This window comes from Vicugna pacos, chromosome 36 (genome assembly GCF_048564905.1).
Source record: "Vicugna pacos chromosome 36, VicPac4, whole genome shotgun sequence".
Classification (NCBI taxonomy): Eukaryota; Metazoa; Chordata; class Mammalia; order Artiodactyla; family Camelidae; genus Vicugna; species Vicugna pacos.
This window is the reverse complement of record NC_133022.1, coordinates 3823207-3841902: the sequence shown is the minus strand read 5'-3', so window position 1 is coordinate 3841902 and position 18696 is coordinate 3823207. Positions and strand designations below refer to the sequence as shown.

At 49.3% G+C, this 18696-nt stretch overlaps 1 long non-coding RNA gene across 1 annotated transcript; it reads right to left on the bottom strand.

The window, feature by feature from the left end:
- Window positions 1-10857: 10857 nt before the first annotated feature.
- On the bottom strand, window positions 10858-14319 carry LOC140691623 (uncharacterized). Its single transcript, XR_012067371.1, has 4 exons — window positions 14284-14319; window positions 13011-13085; window positions 12559-12727; window positions 10858-11014 (listed from the first exon to the last, which is right to left on the bottom strand). It is a non-coding gene; the product is annotated as an uncharacterized lncRNA (long non-coding RNA).
- Between the last annotated feature and the right edge of the window lie 4377 nt (window positions 14320-18696).

Genomic DNA, 18696 nt, shown 5'->3' with positions numbered 1-18696 from the left:
CAGTTATCCCTCTCTCCTCCCTCCCTTTTATTTCTCATGAAAATGGAGTCACAATAATACCTACATTATAAAGTTTTTAAAAAAGGATTTGTGTGATCATTTGCACAGGAAAAATAGTGCTCAGAAAAGTAACTGCAAACAGGGAGAACTTACACATTAAGTGTTGTCAGGTGTGATGCCCAAAGTCACAAATGTGGGTCTATTCAGGGATGTAAACTGGCTTGCTCTGGGCTCGCTAGTACCCTGTTCATCCCAGAACTCTTCCCTCTGGGTAAAACATCTCAACATGTTCAAGAAACAACAATGTGGGAGTTTTTGTTAAACTAGTGCAGGACGAAATATTTAGGAAGTGGGATACTGTGTTCTGGAAAGCTGCGTTTAAAATGTACATGAAGAATAAAATAAAATAAAATTAAATTAAAATAAAATAAAATAAAATAAAATAAAATAAAATGCACATGGTTGAGAGCATGATCCAAAGCCCCCTTTCTTCCTCCCAGAGCTTGCTGGTCTCTCCCACCCAAGGCTGGGGCAGAGCTGGTCCACTGAGAGCTACACAGTTTGAAGGCACTGAAGCAGCAGGTGTCAGGAGCTGAGACTTCCTGCACCCACCACTCTTGTGTGGGCTGGAGTTTATCCTGGGAGTCTGGAATTCTTTGCCGAGGGGTGCCAGTTCATGTGCCAATCATTTGCATTTTAGATTGTGCAGATGGTGACCAGAAGTATGTCGAGGTGAAGACTGGGACCGATGTTCAGCTATGACTTAGCTTATGGGCTGTTTGCCTTCCTCAGAAAGATTATAAAATAAATCATGCCTACCATCTACCCATGAAAAAAATGACACAGAAGGGCTGCTGCCTCAAAATGGTGTGTTTTCTCCCTTAAGATGAGCTTGACTGGTGATATCACCATGTGACACATGTCCTGTCTTTTCTTTTCTTTTTTCTTTTCTTTTCTTTCTTTCTTCCTTTCTTGAGTTATAGTCAGTTTGCAATGTTGTGTCAATTTTCAGTGTGGAGCACAATTGTTCAGTTAGACATGAACGTACGTATATTCATTGCTTTTGTTGTTGTTGTTCTATTTATTTATTTAGTGAGTTAGTTAGATACATGTCCTTAACTCTTCTTCAGATGAAAACAAACATACTTTACAGGTCTTTTCCCTCTTTCAATTGAAACCACTCTTCCACCACCATCCTTTGAGTGCCAGTCAGGCCAGCTCCACGTCTTCACAAGCACCTGCCCTCACTCTGCTCTTGGCAGCGGGATTCCCAAGGGACACCTCCCAGTCTCCCCGAAACACTCCATCTGTGGCCTGAGGGCTACTTCTCCTCTTGTTCAAAGAATGTCAGAAACATTTCAAGATTCAGTTAAAATTCTTCTGTTTTAAAAATCCTCCAGGGGCCAGTTATTCTGTTTTGAACTTGTGTACTTAATTCCTTTCCTACTGGCCCCTTGGTTTGTTTGAATTTTGCCTCCGACCTGTTTCCCAGGGGCTGTGGAAGTTATTGATCATTCTGGTCATGTCAAGCTGCTTTCTCTCATCTCACTAAGGTGTCAATTTTCTGCCTCAAAAAATAAAATCAAAATAAAACACTGTTTTCTTCTCTTCTGTTAATTAATTTACTTCTCTTCAAATAGTAGCACAACTGAAGCTTCTACATTATGGTTAGTATCTTTCACATGAAAGATGATAGAGGGAAAAAAAGTGGAAAATAGAAAGGTAGTATGGTTTTAATAAAAAGTTTTAGAGACAAAGAGGAAAAGACAGATAGAAAGAAGATGGAATAGCCTTAATACTTCCCTGCAAAATGGCCTTAATCACAAATAAAACAAAGTAAGGCTAATAATAGCTACCCCAAAACAGAGAGGAAACAAAACCTAAAACTCAGTATTATTTTCAAATTTAGTCATTGTTATCATCAAGCCACAGTAGAGTGGGAAATAAAATCCAGAATTCCTTTAAGCAATTAGTAGTATTTCCAATTAATACATGTATCAAAATAATGGAAATAGAAAATCTTTTTTTGGCATATACCATTGTAATAACTTTTGCAGGAAAAAAACCATCAATGGATGCCAAAATTTGTGGCCAAAATTTCTGTATAATGGGGAAAAGGATATTTTCACATGTTTGTGTCTCCCCCCAAAATACTTCATAAATAGAAAAACTAATTTTGTAGTGAAGAAACCTGCTGGATATCATTTTAGTCAAGCTTTCATTTAACAGCACAGATAATGAGACATATCACTGTCACACACACCTCAGTATGAGGCACTGAGGAGGGCACAGAGCCACGTCTCTGGTGTTTTTGAAAAAAAAAAGGCAATTTAAACATAAAACTGAGGAATGTCAGACAAACCCAAATGAGGGAAAATACACAAAATGGCCTCTCTTCTTCCAAAGTGTCAAGTTCATGAAGGACAGGAGGGCTGGGAACTGCCCCAGATTGGAGGACACTGAGGACAGCTGATGACTAAACCCAGTGTGTGTCCCGGACCAGAGAAGGGACATTGGTGACTGAAGGGTGAAGCTCAAATAAAGCCTGTAGGTTAGTCAGTGACGTCTCATTACTGTTAACTTCCTGGGTCTTGATGACTATGCTATGACTTTATAAGTCATTCGTCTTTGGAGAAGCTGGGTAAAGGCTAGATGGACAATATTTGTAATATTTTTCCCTTTTTGAAAGTCTAAAATTATTTCAAAGTAAAATTAAAGTGTGAAATAATGGAGAGTACAGGTGACCTCTAATTAAGAATGGAGGTTTAAAGATAAATTCAGGATCTCCAAATAAAACTTTTGGAAGTGGCCTCTTTCTTCTTTTATTAGTTACAAAGTTATAACAGACTTGTCCAGTCAGCAAAGAATGAACTCTCTGGGTGTGTATTTAACTAAAGAAGATTACATGGCTTATGGGGTGTCTCTGGAGCTGTAATGGTCTTGGATGACACTTGGTCAGCCTTCTATTTTTATTTTGAGGTTGTTTTGTTTTCTGCATCTAACACCAAATTAGAAGTTTAAAATTTCATTTTCATCCCAGAAGGAATGGCACACTGATGTGAGACCACTCATCTGTCCTTTTAATCTCTTCCTAAACTAGAAATACACACACACAACATATACCCTGAACATCCAGTTGCTTGGTATCCAAACTATATTTAGAAAGGTGTGACCCTAGAATTTTTTTCTCTCAGACTAACTTAAGAGGAAGATAACAGGCTATTTGTACTCAAAAGGACAATAAATATTTTTGAACATTGGTAATTACTTCCAGAACCTAAAATTTAAATTGTGAAAAATCCTACAATGTAGATACAACCAGTAGCTTAGCTTTTTATAAGTCATCTGTATCTAGGGAAACTCTCCAGGGTATTTCTTAAACCTGATGTTTAAAAATTTATCTATTTACTTTACAGTTGGAGCGCTGTGATTCGGATTTCGTAGGAGTGAGCACAAGGACCCTGCCGAGCGCCCCCTGGAGGACGGGTTAAGGATGGCCACGCGCTGTCCCGCCGTCCCTCCCGCAGGACGGGGTGTCTGTATCCCGCGTCTCTTCTCTTGCATTGAAGGCTTGTCATGTCAGTTTCGAAGTCTGATTGCTAAGAGCTCGACAGCTTCCCTATGACATGGATCGCCCACTCAGCATCTAAGCCACCAGGTAGGAGAACAGCTACCCGCGGGGGAGACTGTGTGGAGAAGCCCTGAGAATACGTGGAGAGGGAGAATGCGCCCACCCAGCCGACCTTCATATTGCGCCCACCAGAGTCTCGGGCACCTGGAAAAAGCCTTTTCGGGCTAGGGACTGGCTGCTGCCAGCTGAATGCCACCGTGTGACCCCAGCCAACCCCGGGAGCAGAAGCATCACTCAGCTGAGTCCTATCTAAAGTCCTGACCCATGGATCCTGAACACAGAGAGGATCATTGCTTTGGGATGCTTTAGCGTGCAGCCACAGCTACCCAGAACACACGGGTGTGAGGAATGCTCTTTGATGGGCGTTTAAGACTGCGCTTTCTGAACTAGTCTCACCTCACCTTTAGAAACTGAATCTCAAATACAAGTCTCAATACACCCAGATTAAGACAGAGAAAGACAAACACTCTATGGCAAATACTATATGATATCACTTATATGTGGAATCTAAAAAATAATAGAAATGAAACTATACACAAAACAGAAAAAGACTCACATAGAAAATAAATTTATGGCTGCCAGAAAGGGGGATGCAAATTGGGCACATGGGATTAACAGACACAAACTACCGAACATAAAATGGACAAGCAATAAGAATTTACTGTGCAGCATGGGGAATTATACCCAATATCTTGTAATAATCCATAATGAAATATAATCTGTAAGGAAAAAGCCAGCAAACAGAATCCGTATACTGTACGCCTGACACTAACAAATATTGCAAATCAACTCTACTTCAATTTTTAAAAAAGGAATCATAATTTCCAGACTCCTTTGAAGGTCTCTGTATGTGGTCAAGTGACAAAAATTCCCTCAGAGATAGAAATGGAAACGCCGTTTGCACTCTCGGGAGAATGTCCTTAAACCATCTCTTCTCCCTTCTCTGGGAGGGGGTGTGTGTGGATGGGATTATTGGTGTCGCAGCCTCGTCAGGAGCCTTGAAGACAAGGACTTCGCCCTTGAGGTGTGAGAACTTAGTGCTGCCAGGATCACAAAACTTGGTGAGTTCAAGAAGCTAGTGCAAGACAGGAAGCTGGGTGCCCCAGAGCGCCAAATGTGTCTTCAGATGAATGGATGTCTGCAGAGAAGGCAGAGGCGCTACCCCCGAGCTGAGAGCATCACCTGGTCCCGTCCCGAATCCTCCTTTCCTCCGTTTTCTTTTTCATTTCCCCCCTTCCCCTTGCCTCCCCCTTCCTGCTTCCTTCCTCCCCTCCCCCAGCTCATCCACAAGGACTGGCTGTTGACCCTGCTCAGGCCTGGGTGCGGGTGTGGGGGGGTGGTGGGGACCGGAGCCCCGCAGCGGCCCAGCAGTGCCCTCTGGCGAGACGGCTGCCTTGTGCTCTGTGAAAGGGCGGCCACAGGCTCCGCAGCCCAGCCGCACGGTTCTCCCCATCACTGATGGAGATGAAGGAGAAAGACAGTGTCCTTTGCCTGTGGTTGTTAGCTGAGGCCACCATCCAGGGATGCGAGAGGAGCTCTGCAGTCAAGGGTGGACTCCAATATGAAGCCAGCCCCCAGCTGTCAGGGGCTGCGGGTAGCGCGCACCTGTGACAAGGAGAAGCCGAGGGACAGCTGGCCCAGGCTGCAGGTTGAGGTGACTGTTGAAAAAAGCATTTAGATGCTGGATGGGGTGTGCGTGCCCACCCCTGCCTTTGTGAATGGACTGCGCTCTTCCCCATCCTTCCTGCCCCCAAGGGTGTTGTTCAAAGCCGGAATCACCTGAGGTGGGGGTGAGTGGATTGTGCTGTCAGCTTAACCGGAAGAGACAAAAGTTGAGGGTCCCCCACACCCTGCCCTTTTCAGGGAGTCAAATAGAAACTTTACTCCCTAGAGAGGACAATCTCTGTCCTCCAGAGATTTGGGGAAGCACCTCTAAAAAGGTGGGGGTGAGGCTCTCCTTCCTGATAACAAAGCTTCCTACTCTGCTGTGTCCTTCTCGGGCAGCAAAGGAGATGGATCCTAAGCTTTTAGGTCACCCAGCGAACGGCTCCATAAAGTTCTCTGTCGCCAAATCCCATTCGGGACTGTGGAAGGACAGTCTCATTTGCTCCCAGCAATGGAGAAGCAGGCCTTGCTGCCACTGCTGCCACCAGTTGGAGGCCCTCGGCTTCCTGGCAGCTGTGCTCCATCGTTGGTCATTTCTCTCTGCACCAGCCAACCCCTGGTACCAGGTGTTTCGAGTGCTTGGGAAGTTAAGAGTATTCAGGGACACACAGCAGTGACTAGGCACGTGGGCTCTGTAGGTGAGCTTTTTGGGTTCTGTTCTTAGTTCTTCACAGATGTATTAACTTAGCAGGTGGCTTAACCTCTGTGTCTATTTCTTTATCCCTGCTTGGTGGGGGCAGATTAATGATAGTCCCTGACTCTCAGGTTTGTTTTGAGGATTAAATGAGCCAATCTATGAGAGATTTAGCAGTTCCTGGCACATAGTAAATAATGGTCACTCAAACATTAGTAACCTTAGGAGCTTGACTGAGACAAGAGTTATAGCAAAAAGTCACGGTGCGTAACACTTCCATGTATAATTCCATTTCAGATTACTTTCAATGCTTAGTTTTAGAGACATTAAGGTGTGGCTGTACTTTAAAGAGTTAGGTTTCATTTCTGAGAGTTTTTAATGTCTTTCTACGAAGTCAGTGGATGGGGGAGCATTTCCAAACAATGAGATAACCCGGGTAGTAAACAGAACAAAAACATTAGTGTTTCTCCTATGCTAGGTCCCTTCTACTTCACTCTTAAGGTCTGCATTGCGGTGAAGAATCATTTGCGCTGCCTGGTTCTAAAACAAATTGTAAGGAATGGTCATCTGAGAGGTTTGTAGTTAGTTCTGCTTTGCAGTGTCTAATTTTAATTTATTCTCATTCTAGGCTTTTGGTTACTCCCCTTCCACCCTATCCCTTAATTTTATTTTTTGAAAGAGTCTGCATTTCAAGCTGCCAATGAGAGAATGTGATTACAGAAGGGAGGGCTCCTCATTCCAGGTAACTTACTCTGTAGCTGTCACTAGGAAAGCCATTCGGAGTCAGGCTCTGACATGAGAAGCCCTTGCTTACTCAGTAGTCAAATCATAAAGTTTAAATCAAAAGTAGCTTTATTTAGGTAGACACAATATGTGAATGCCTTAACTTATAAAGCCAGCATTCCTTAGAGGTCCTAAAACTTGCATTACCTTTCCATTTAGTTATGCATTTTAAAAGCTGTTCTATGAGGAATAAACCTATTAAAATGAGAGATTTTGTTTTCATTAGGTCTTCATTTAGCCCTCAGTAAAAAGTAATGGGATGCAGAGTAATCAGTAAAATATATACATTACTTTCAATGAGTTTTATTCTGTATACTGTAAATATTTATGTAATTTTAAGTCCAGAGAAATAGTAACTAACTTTCAGTTTATAGTTTTTTTTTTCAATGTGAACACACAATAATTAGGATACAGCAGAATTTTGTGTCTTGCAAAACTTTGAACTATGTTTGTGTGTTTTTGACGTAGCTCATCAGAACAGTTGCTACCCTTGAAAGGAGCCTTCAGATGTATAATGGTGTCAACAACGAGTGTGTCTAATGGCAGCAGGCAGCAGAAAGCTCAAAGAGATTCCAGGACACTGTATCCATGAAAGGGGATGGTAAATTTTGGCCCCATCCTGGTTTTGTAAACAGAGATGTATTGGGACACCCCTGTGCTCATTCTTTACCGTATTGCCCGTGGCTGCTGCCACAGCTACAAAGCTGGGTTGTTGCAACACAGACCGTGGGGCACAATAAAGTAAAAAATATTTAACATATGTTCCCTTACAGGAAACGTTTGCCAGCCCCTTCCATAGAACCTCGAAGTCCCTTCCTTAAAAATACACTTATGACCTCTTCATTATTTCTTAGCCCAATGGTTCCCAAACTGTCTTCTGCACAATATTGTCTAACTTAATAAGTGTTGTGGGGAAAAGATCCATGCTAACAGTAGTTTTCCCTTTGTAGTTTATTTTAAAATAAAATTTAAGACTACCAAACTCATTGCTATGGCTTTTATTTTTATGTGATAACCTACCTTTATGAAAAGATGTCCCAAGCCTGAGAGCACCAGGACATCGAGTGAGAGATCGCCCGATATATGAGCATGCGGTGCTCCACCTGTGCCTTGGTGCCCAGGCAGCACTCACACAGACACTGACGAGATGCTTGGTAGCATCTCTTTGATGATGGCTCATCCTCTGTGCCCTGTCTTATAATTTCAACACATTTGTGATACTCAATGTTTATTCTAAATTAACCTTGTTTTGTACCACAAACACATTGCCTATGGATGTGTTGCTGAAACAAGGAAGTCTTAAACAAGAAGTAGAATATTTTTTGTTATCAAATTGTGTCTGAATCAAGTGATCAAAAGGTCGGAATATTACAAAGTAAAGATGAGCACTGCAGCCTTCCATTTCTAAAAATTCAGGAAGTGAGATTTCCAGGACCAATTTTATGTCCAATTCCAACAAAATAACATTTAGTAAGAAACCACTAAGAAGAAAATATGATGAAAGTTATTTGTCTTTTGGATTTACATACATTGGAAATAGAGTTACACCTCATGCTCATTGTGTGTTATGTAAGCAAATTTTATCGAAAAGCTCTTTGGCCCCTACTAAGCTTCGAAAACATTTGGAAACCAAACATGCTGCATATAAAGACAAAAACATAATCTTTTTCAAGCAACATCTTGATTCATCTGAAAACTATAAACCCCCAGCACCTAAAATTGTCGATACAGCTCATGGAAGCACTAGAGAAGCATCATGCAGTGTCAACTACCATGCAGCCCCGAGCGGAGAGGCTCACGCATCAGAGAATTGCTCAGCAAGCCTTGTGCAAAAGACATCGTGATGCTGGTGTGTGACGGACAGTACAGTAGAAACAAATAGACGCCGTGCAGCTGTCAGACAGCACTGCTGTTGAATTGAGGATCTAGCTGCTGCCACTGAAGAAGGAAGGGCCTGTTTGTCGACGGAAAACCTGCAGCGCATTCTCACTGCAGCTCCACGAACCAGCCAAAGTCTCAGGACGTGCTGTGCTGCTCATGCTTGTTCGTTGCAGGTTTACCGAGTGCACTGAGGACGACCTGCTCTTACGTGGATCTTTGCAGGGAATGCCATTGGTGAGGACATTCTCAACTGTGTCCACAGCTTTACGGAAAAATGTGAAATTGAATGGGGAAAATGTGCTGGTGTTCGTAGTGATGCTTCTAGGGTGATGGAAGGGAAAATTGCTGGGGCTGTCACCTGGATAAAATATGTGGCTCCCAAAAGCACCTGTTATACAGACATGCACTTGCAGTTAAAATAATACCTGCATCTCTGGAAAACGTGCTTGATCAGGCAGTCCAAATCATCAATGATATTAAAGCTCAGCCACATCGGTCCAGACTACTAACAATTTTATGTGAAGAATTGGGTGCCCAGCATACAGCACCTCTAAATACAGAGGTGAGGTGTCTTTCCCGATGTAAAGTTCTTGTAAGATTTTGTGAGCTTCGTCATGAACTATTGGTTTTTGTGGATTCTGCTTTTTGAAGATCTGATTAACAAATTCATAGTGGTTGCTAAGACTTGTATATCTTGCAGATATTTTTACTAAATTATATGAGGTTACTCTGTCAATGCAAGGGGGAAATGTGACAGATTTTACAGTATTTGATAAATTATCATCAAAAGAAAGCTGTTTTCCTACACTCAGTGACTAGTCCTATGGTTGATGGAGACACTCGCAGGGCTGCTGTGCAGCACCCCAGGGGTTTGTGTTCTGTTTTGTTAATATTTTCCTGTAACAAAGGATAAGAGTGCTTGGGTTAGAAATCCATCTACAGTAACTTAAACCAGCCTCATTAGTGGCATGGAACTTTGAGAGCCTGATTGATTTAACATCTGATTCCCAGGTGAAGCAAAATTTCACTGAACTTTCAGGAAATGATTTTTGGAGCACCCTGAGTCAGGAGCAGCCAAGCGTTGCGAGGTGTGCAGGTTGTGTACTGCTTCGTTTGCTACATGCACCTGTGTGAAGCAGGCTTTTCCTATTATGCTGCAAAAAAAAAAAAAACCTGAAAAAACAGGAAAAGACTTGATGTGGACCTTACTTAGCAACACCACACCTAACATTAAGTGGATATGCCTCCTCATGTCCGCTTCCCCCTACCTGGTGTTCCATCACCTCCTGTCCCTCTCTAGGACTTAACCCCCACCTCTCTATCACTCACACCCTCTCTCTCCCTGCCTGTGTCTTTCTGTCTCTCCCCCAGGCCCTCCGGCCCTGAGCTCAGGTTCAGCCCTGTCCAGGGTCACAGGGCCCCAGCTCTCCCAGCCCTCCCACCCTGACGGCCAAGTTCGAGCCCTGGCCCTGCTCACAGAGGTGGAGCCGGTTACAGAGCTGCTCTCGCTGGCATTTACTGCTGCACCGCTGTTCCCCCCCTTCCCAGGCAGTGCAGTCTCACCTTGACCTGTTGGTGGCCCAGCCTGGACCGTAGAGCTGCTGCAGGGCTGGCCGCCTCCCCAACCTGGAAGGAGGGAGGGCCCCGCGGGCTCCAGGGACAGCTGGTGCAGAGTGGAGTGGACTCATTTTATACCCAACACCACCTCCCTGGCAGTGGTGGCGCCCCACCCACTGACCCTGCCCCGCCCACCTCAGATTTAGGAGGTTGTGGGAGGATGAAGGGCACTCACGGGCTCACTGAGAGCACTGCCGCCCTCAGCCCCCCTCAGGGCCTGCCTGGAGCCGGGGCGGCCGGGCAGATGACACGCAGCGTGGGGACACGGGCTTGGTCAGTGCGGGGCCTCTCGCTGGATGCCCGTGGCCCCTTCTGCACCTCATCTGTTCCTCATCATGAGACACGGCCACTTCATTCTGATCATCTAGCTCACGACCAGATGCCCCTGTGACTGACAGGTCCACCTGCCCAGTGAGTGTTTGCAGACTGATGCTGCACAGCCGTCACTGGATCAGACACAGGCTGTGCCCGCCGCCCAGAAGCAGCCCCGGGGCCCCTATGATCACTGCTGCCCCACAGGGGTGACCTTGCATCCGCCCTGTCATCCTAGTTCCTGCTGGTTTGTGAATTGTGTGCCTGTGAATCACTGTGTGCCCTCGAGAGTGTGTGACCACTGGTCCTCCAGGAAACAGACACTGACACAGAGAACTGTGACAGATTCATTAGGGATGACAATAGGAGACAATAGCAGAGGTGGCAGGATGGAGCAGGGAGACATTTAGGCCGTAATGCACCTCCGACATCATCTCTAAACACATCGTTGCCACAGCTTGGGGTCCCCTTCAGCTTTCAAACTTACTGGGCTGTAAGGCAAAAAGAAATATTTATTTTAATAGGATCTTATTTTTTCCCGATTTTGTCTTTAACGTATGCATGGCCTCTGACAGACACTGCAGTCTGTGGGTGCAGCTCCATGTCTATATATAATGGAAATAATTGTTTTCACATCTCGGACACAGATCTGAAAATGTGCACATTCTCATTATTACATTTCCTTCTTTAACTTGTAGGACCAGAGGTTTAATAGAAGAAAGTGACCCTTCACCTTATCTCTAAAGCAGAGAATAGTAAGCTTTGGGCCTGAGCTCTTAGATCTTCAGTTTAATTTAATGTACTTCCCGAGGTCTCTTTTGATGATTCTGTGTGCAGACACTTTCTTTTAAACTATGAGAATGCTGAGTGAGAAATATGTCCCAGTCATATTGCAAAACAATGTGTGTGCTTCACCTGAACCTCCTCACAATGACATCAGGAGCCAGTGTTACCCCCGGCTCACAGACAACAAAGCTGAGACCCTGTGGGGGCCCCAATGGGTCTTGGTGTTGGGGGCTGAACTGCAGGAATTCAAACAAAGAATCAGAAATTGGATCTTCACACATAAACATAGAGATGCTAAGCTGGCAGTGGGCATGGTGACAGGAGGGAGCAGGGGTGTGGGGACGGGGTCTTGGAGGGGGTCTCCTGACCACTCCTGACTTCCCCTAAAGAACCTGCTTCATGCTGAAGGGCAAGGCACGTGCTCAGCTGATCTGAATCCTGCCTGTACTTTTCAAATCACCGGGGCAGAAGAAAACTTTAGCCACACAAAATATTCTGAAAAAAACAAGCTAAATTTCACTTTCTCTGATATCCAGAGATTTCTTTCATCCAGATCTAGGACTTTCAGAAACCCAAGAGAACAATCATTTGTATATGACGTTGTGAACTGAGGGCTTTCTGGAGGCAGTGGGTTCTGACGGGGATATGTGCATGGCTGCACTGAGTCCCCTGCACACACACGTGGCTCTGAGTGGACCTCACGTTGCATTCAGAAAGCCTGCCTGGACTGCCCTCCCAGCTGGGAGTGACCTTCCAGCTCCAGCAAACCCTCGCTGGGCACCTCAATTTCTTTCTTCCCCTTCACACCGTCCTATTCACTCCTGTGTGGCTCACGTGTCCCTCTTTTGCACTTTGGGGCTTTGTATTGGCACGTCTGTTATGGTGATGACAAGCTGAATGTCTCTCTCCCTCAACCCTCGAAGGAACACCCTGAGACCCCAAAAGTTAGTGGTGTGCTTCATCCCAAAAAAAGTACATCACATGGTCCAAGCCGGAGGCACATCTGCCAAACAGGGACTTGAAACTCATTTGATATTCTGTCAAAAGTCTCTTGTACTATACAAGAGACACCTGCTTCCCAGGATAGGACGGGGAAATGACAAAGCCCATCAAATGTGTGTGCTAGGAAACTACATGAACATTATAATGTCCCAAGATAGGTTTCCTCAGGCAACGCAAGGCCCTGGAGTGCCATCTCCCCTTCAGAAAAGACTCAACAGTGGAAAAGGACAACATGCTCTCATCTTACCAAGTGGAGAAACTGGTGGCTCTGCCTATGCCTGAGGACCCAGAGGCCACGAGGGTGGTCCAGGTGGAGGTGGCGAATAGCCCATGAAGGGTGACGTTGGGCCACTCATACAGGGGGAAACATGAGCTGGCCCTGAGTAAGAACGGGGCGCTTTGCCATCCACAGTGCCCTGTGGAACAGAAGAGAGATCTGCTGAATGACAGACAAAAGGATAAACACAGACAAAACCAGAAACATAATGCAGCACCTGTCAGCACCTGTCACCCTCACCTCCACCAGGTGGCCAGACAGCAGAGCACTACCACATGCTCCACCCAGCCTGGGTCGACAGAAGGACACAGGGATACGACACGGAGGCTGCACGTCACCAACAAATTCTGTAAGTTCATGCAGCCAAGGGTCCTAACCGATAAAAAACTCATAGAGGTCCCAGCAAATTGACTAATATTCACCTTATGAAAACGAAACTTCTCCATGGAGAACAAAATTTTAAGGAATCTTCCAAAGCTCCAACGACACGTAATGTTCTGCAGAACAAGAACACAGAGAAACAAAGAATGTTAAAACACATTCTCCACACGTGCAGAGTCACACCTGGGTTACTGCTCTGCCTGCAGCACCCTGCCAGGCCCTTTCTGCCCCCTCCTCATGTAGGGCCCTCCACCACCCTGCAGGGGCTGCCCCTGGGTGCAAAGAGCCCTGGGGAGCTTGGCAGCCTGGAGTCCTATGGGGGAGCTGCTCAAGTGATCCTGAGGAGATAAGGCTGTCCTTAGTAGGTAGTCAGGCTCCGCTACAATCACCGCTATCCCCAGGGATGTCTGGGTTTTAACTGTGCTACGAAGCACACAATACATGTGTACTTTGGGAAATTGAAGAGGAAAGTCTTGATTCCACAACTGACACCAAAGGGACCCTACTAGCCCGTGCGAAAAATCCCACGGCATCTCATGCTGAATCAGAAGATCAGCTCTGACAGCTCCCAGGGCAGGACCAACTCGGTGCAGGGTGGGGAGCACAATGGGAGGATGCTGCTGAGTGTTGCAATTCCCCTGCAGGGAAGTAGGCCTCTTCACTGTGTGCTATTTCCCTTCAAGCCTCTACATCCTACTACAAAAGCAACAATTCTGAGAGTCAGGCTTTTCTACCCAGAGTACAACTGGAGGCAGCGGGCCAGGCACATTTCCCTCCCGAGAAAAGACAGAGGTGGGTTGTGACATTTACCCCACCCAGGAAGACTCAAAGCTGCACAAAGCCCACAGAACAAAGCTGGAGGGAGACCTCTACACTTTCCCAGTCATGAGGACTTGAACGGCCATGCAAAACAGTAGAATCACCTGGACTGAGCCGGGAAACCAAAGAAGGACAACAGGAATCTCGATAACTTAAACAGCAACAATCAGAAAAGAAAGTGTTAGGGAAGAAACAGAAAAGCGAGGAGACATAAGTGTGGAGCAAGGGCTCAAACTGAAGACCCACATTCGACAAACACACAAAGTCTACGATACTCAGCATGTAAGAACTCTGATGCTTTCTGAAGGCTCCATCGAAGGTGATAGGGCTGAGGGGAGAAGACCACTGTGCCCGTGGGCAACAGTTTGAAATTCTAATGACACAAAACACTTGTCTAAAAACACATGTCTACAGAAGAGGATAATACAAAGGCAAGGGAAACAAAAACAACACATTCCCTAGAGAGACATCGAATGTTATGAACACTCAATTTACCTGAGCCTCCACATCGGAATCAGGTGTCAGGAAGGGGCCAGGCTGAAGTTGAGACGTGTCAGGTCCTGCGTGGGCTGAAAACCACAGAAGGGATGGAGGATTAGGCTCGCCTGCGAAGACTTTGCTGAAGCCACACAAAACCTGGTGAGCCTTCCTTCCCCGTATCCCACTCGTCCCCGCATCAGACCGAGTGGGAGACAGGTCTCGTGACCCTGAGGGAGACACCACAGGCCACGGGTTCAGGTGTCTCTTCCATAGCCGATCAACGGCCGTGGAAGGTAAGGGCTCCACACGCTGCAGACAATGGCAGGGGTGGGCTTCTCCTTCGGGGAGCCCGGAACGTGCTCCCTGTTGAAGCCCCGTGTGCAGAACTGACACGCCTGCCTTCTGTCACAGGCCTGTTACTCCGTAGCACTCTACAAGAGACCCCTCCTCCCCAGGGCAGGATGGGGGAGGGGAAGACGCGGTCCATCAATTGCGTCCACTAAGGGACCAGGGGAGCACGGCCGACAGCCCAGTCAGGGTGGCCCATGCCCTGGGGGGGACCTAGAGAGCGATCTGCCCTTCTCCTGCAGTGACGCAAGGAACAAACAGAGGAATGGACGCTTTCATCTTACCAATTGGAGCATCCGGTACTGGTGAGCGAGGCTGCACAGGGCCCAAGGGGGGCCCAGGTGCTGGTGGCAACACGGGCCGGTCCCTGCAAACGCCGGGACGCTGCAAGGTAACCTGCAGGGCAGAAGGGAGAGCCGTGTCAGGCGACAGAAACGGAGCGACCACCGACAAAAGCCGAAACCCAACGCATCAGCTGTCGGCACCGGGCACCCTCCCCACACCCCGCCGGGTGCCCACCCAGCAGCACAGTGCCCCACGCTCCACCCAGCCCTCTGGGGCTTGCAGCCGGCAGCCCGGGCCGCGCAGCAGGACACGGGGGTCAACAATGGCGCCACACAACGCCGCCGGTGTCTCCAAGTGGACGAAGCCAAGGGTTCTGCCTGCGAGGATGCACACAGAGCTTCCAGCACTCTGACAAAAGCAGCGCCTTCACAACAGGCAGCCCCTTTGGGCAGGACAGCCCTCCTCGCCACCACCCCAGCTCCACGGGAGCTGGCCCGGCGCGGACCAGGAACACGCAGAATGGACGGACGTGAAAAGCTCGTCCTCCACACGTGCAATCAGAGCCGCACCTGGGTCACCGCTCTGCCTCCAGGACCCTGCCTGGCCCTCTCCTTCCCCCCAAACCAAGTAATCTCCTCCGACCTGCAGGGGCTTCCCCTGGGCGCAACGTGCACTGGGGATCTGGGCACCCCGGAGTCCTGCGGGGGAGCTGCCCAAGTGCTCCTGAGGGGACAACGCTGCCCACGGGAGGTAGTCAGGCTCCGCTACAATCACCGCTATCCTCAGGGACTTCTGGGTTTTCAGTGCGCTACGAAGCGCGCACTACTTGTGTCCTTCGGCAAACTCAAGTGGGATGTCTGGATCCCACAACTGACACCAAAAGGACCCTACAGGCCCGTGCGCAAACTCCCGCGACGTGTCGTGCTGACGCCCAGGAGCAGCTCTGACAGCTTCCGGGGCAGGCCCGACCCGGCGCAGGGGTGGGGAGCACGACGGGAGGACGCTGCCGCGCATCGCAATTCCCCTGCAGGGAAGTAGGCCTCTTCACTGCGGGCTCTTTCCCTTCAAGCCTCTATTTCTTACTACAAAAGCAACATCTACCCAGAGTACAACTGGACGCAGCGGGCCAGGCACATCTCCGTCCCGAGAACAGACGGTCACGGGTTCTGACATTTACCCCACACCAAACAGGTAGACTCAAAGCTGCACAAAGCACACAGGACAAAGCTGGAGGGAGGGCTTTGCCCCTTTCTCAGTTACGAGCATTTCAATGGCCATGCTAAACAGGAGAATCACCTGGCCTCAGCAAGGAAACAAGTCAAACGAGTGACGACACAGGACTATGCCTCAGTGACCCAGGAGCAACCCCAGGTGCAGGTCGGCAGGAAGGAGTCAGCAGAGCCAGGAGAAGCCAGTGTGGAGCGAGGGCTCACCCTCCGCACGCTATCTCGACAAACCCACAGCCAAAGTCTGCGGTCCTCGGCTTCTGAGCACTCCCTCATGGCTTCTGTAGGCACCAGCCAAGGTGACGGGCTCCAGGGACAAGCAGCCCACTGGCCCCTGGGGAGACTGAATTGGAAAGCGAACGACATGCCAGACCCGTCACAGGACACACAGTCTGGAGATGAGGGCGGGAATGGCTTCCGGGAAAACAGGAAGCTCACCTTTCCCAGGACGACGTCCAACGGAGCACGGCCACCCCACTTACCTGGGCCTCCGGGGCCGCCGCAGGCGGGCGGGAGCTGCCGGCCAATGCCGGGGCCGGGCCAGGTCCTACGTGGGCTGAAAACCACAGAAGGGATGGAGGATTAGGCTCGCCTGCGAAGACTTTGCTGAAGCCACACAAAACCTGGTGAGCCTTCCTTCCCCGTATCCCACTCGTCCCCGCATCAGACCGAGTGGGAGACGGGTCTCGTGACCCTGAGGGAGACACCACAGGCCACGGGTTCAGGTGTCTCTTCCATAGCCGATCAACGGCCGTGGAAGGTCAGGGCTCCACACGCTGCAGACAATGGCAGGGGTGGGCTTCTCCTTCGGGGAGCCCGGAACGTGCTCCCTGTTGAAGCCCCGTGTGCAGAACTGACACGCCTGCCTTCTGTCACAGGCCTCTTACTCCGTAGCACTCTACAAGAGACACCTCCTCCCCAGGGCACGATGGGCGAGGGGAAGACGCGGTCCATCAATTGCGTCCGGTAAGGGACCAGGGGAGCACGGCCGACAGCCCAGTCAGGGTGGCCCATGCCCTGGGAGGGACCTGGAGAGCGATCTGACCTTCTCCTGCAGTGACGCAAGGAACAAACAGAGGAATGGACGCTTTCATCTTACCAAGTGGAGCATCCGGTACTGGTGAGCGAGGCTGCACAGGGCCCAAGGGGGGCCCAGGTGCTGGTGGCAACACGGGCCGGTCCCTGCAAACGCCGGGATGCTGCAAGGTAACCTGCAGGGCAGAAGGGAGAGCCGTGTCAGGCGACAGAAATGGAGCGACCACCGACAAAAGCCGAAACCCAACGCATCAGCTGTCGGCACCGGGCACCCTCCCCACACCCCGCCGGGTGCCCACCCAGCAGCACAGTGCCCCACGCTCCACCCAGCCCTCTGGGGCCTGCAGCCGGCAGCCCGGGCCGCGCAGCAGGACACGGCGGGACAACAATGGTGCCACACGACGTCGCCGGTGTCTCCAAGTGGACGAAGCCAAGGGTCCAGCCTGCGAGGATGCACACAGAGCTTCCAGCACTCTGACAAAAGCAGCGCCTTCACAACAGGCAGCCCCTTTGGGCAGGACAGCCCTCCTCGCCACCACCCCAGCTCCACGGGAGTTGCCCGGCGCGGACCAGGAACACGCAGAAGGGACGGACGTGAAAAGCTCGTCCTCCACACGTGCAATCAGAGCCGCACCTGGGTCACCGCTCTGCCTCCAGGACCCTGCCTGGCCCTCTCCTTCCCCCCAAACCAAGTAATCTCCTCCGACCTGCAGGGGCTTCCCCTGGGCGCAACGTGCACTGGGGAGCTGGGCACCCCGGAGTCCTGCGGGGGAGCTGCCCAAGTGCTCCTGAGGGGACAACGCTGCCCACGGGAGGTAGTCAGGCTCCGCTACAATCACCGCTATCCTCAGGGACGTCTGGGTTTTCAGTGCGCTACGAAGCGCGCACTACTTGTGTCCTTCGGCAAACTCAAGTGGGATGTCTGGATCCCACAACTGACACCAAAAGGACCCTACAGGCCCGTGCGCAAACTCCCGCGACGTGTCGTGCTGACGCCCAGGAGCAGCTCTGACAGCTTCCGGGGCAGGCCCGACCCGGCGCAGGGGTGGGGAGCACGACGGGAGGACGCTGCTGCGCGTCGCAATTCCCCTGCAGGGAAGTAGGCCTCTTCACTGCGGGCTCTTTCCCTTCAAGCCTCTATTTCTTACTACAAAAGCAACATCTACCCAGAGTACAACTGGACGCAGCGGGCCAGGCACATCTCCGTCCCGAGAACAGACGGTCACGAGTTCTGACATTTACCCCACACCAAACAGGTAGACTCAAAGCTGCACAAAGCACACAGGACAAAGCTGGAGGGAGGGCTTTGCCCCTTTCTCAGTTACGAGCATTTCAATGGGCATGCTAAACAGGAGAATCACCTGGCCTCAGCAAGGAAACAAGTCAAACGAGTGACGACACAGGACTCTGCCTCAGTGACCCAGGAGCAACCCCAGGTGCAGGTCGGCAGGAAGGAGTCAGCAGAGCCAGGAGAAGCCAGTGTGGAGCGAGGGCTCACCCTCCGCACGCTATCTTGACAAACCCACAGCCAAAG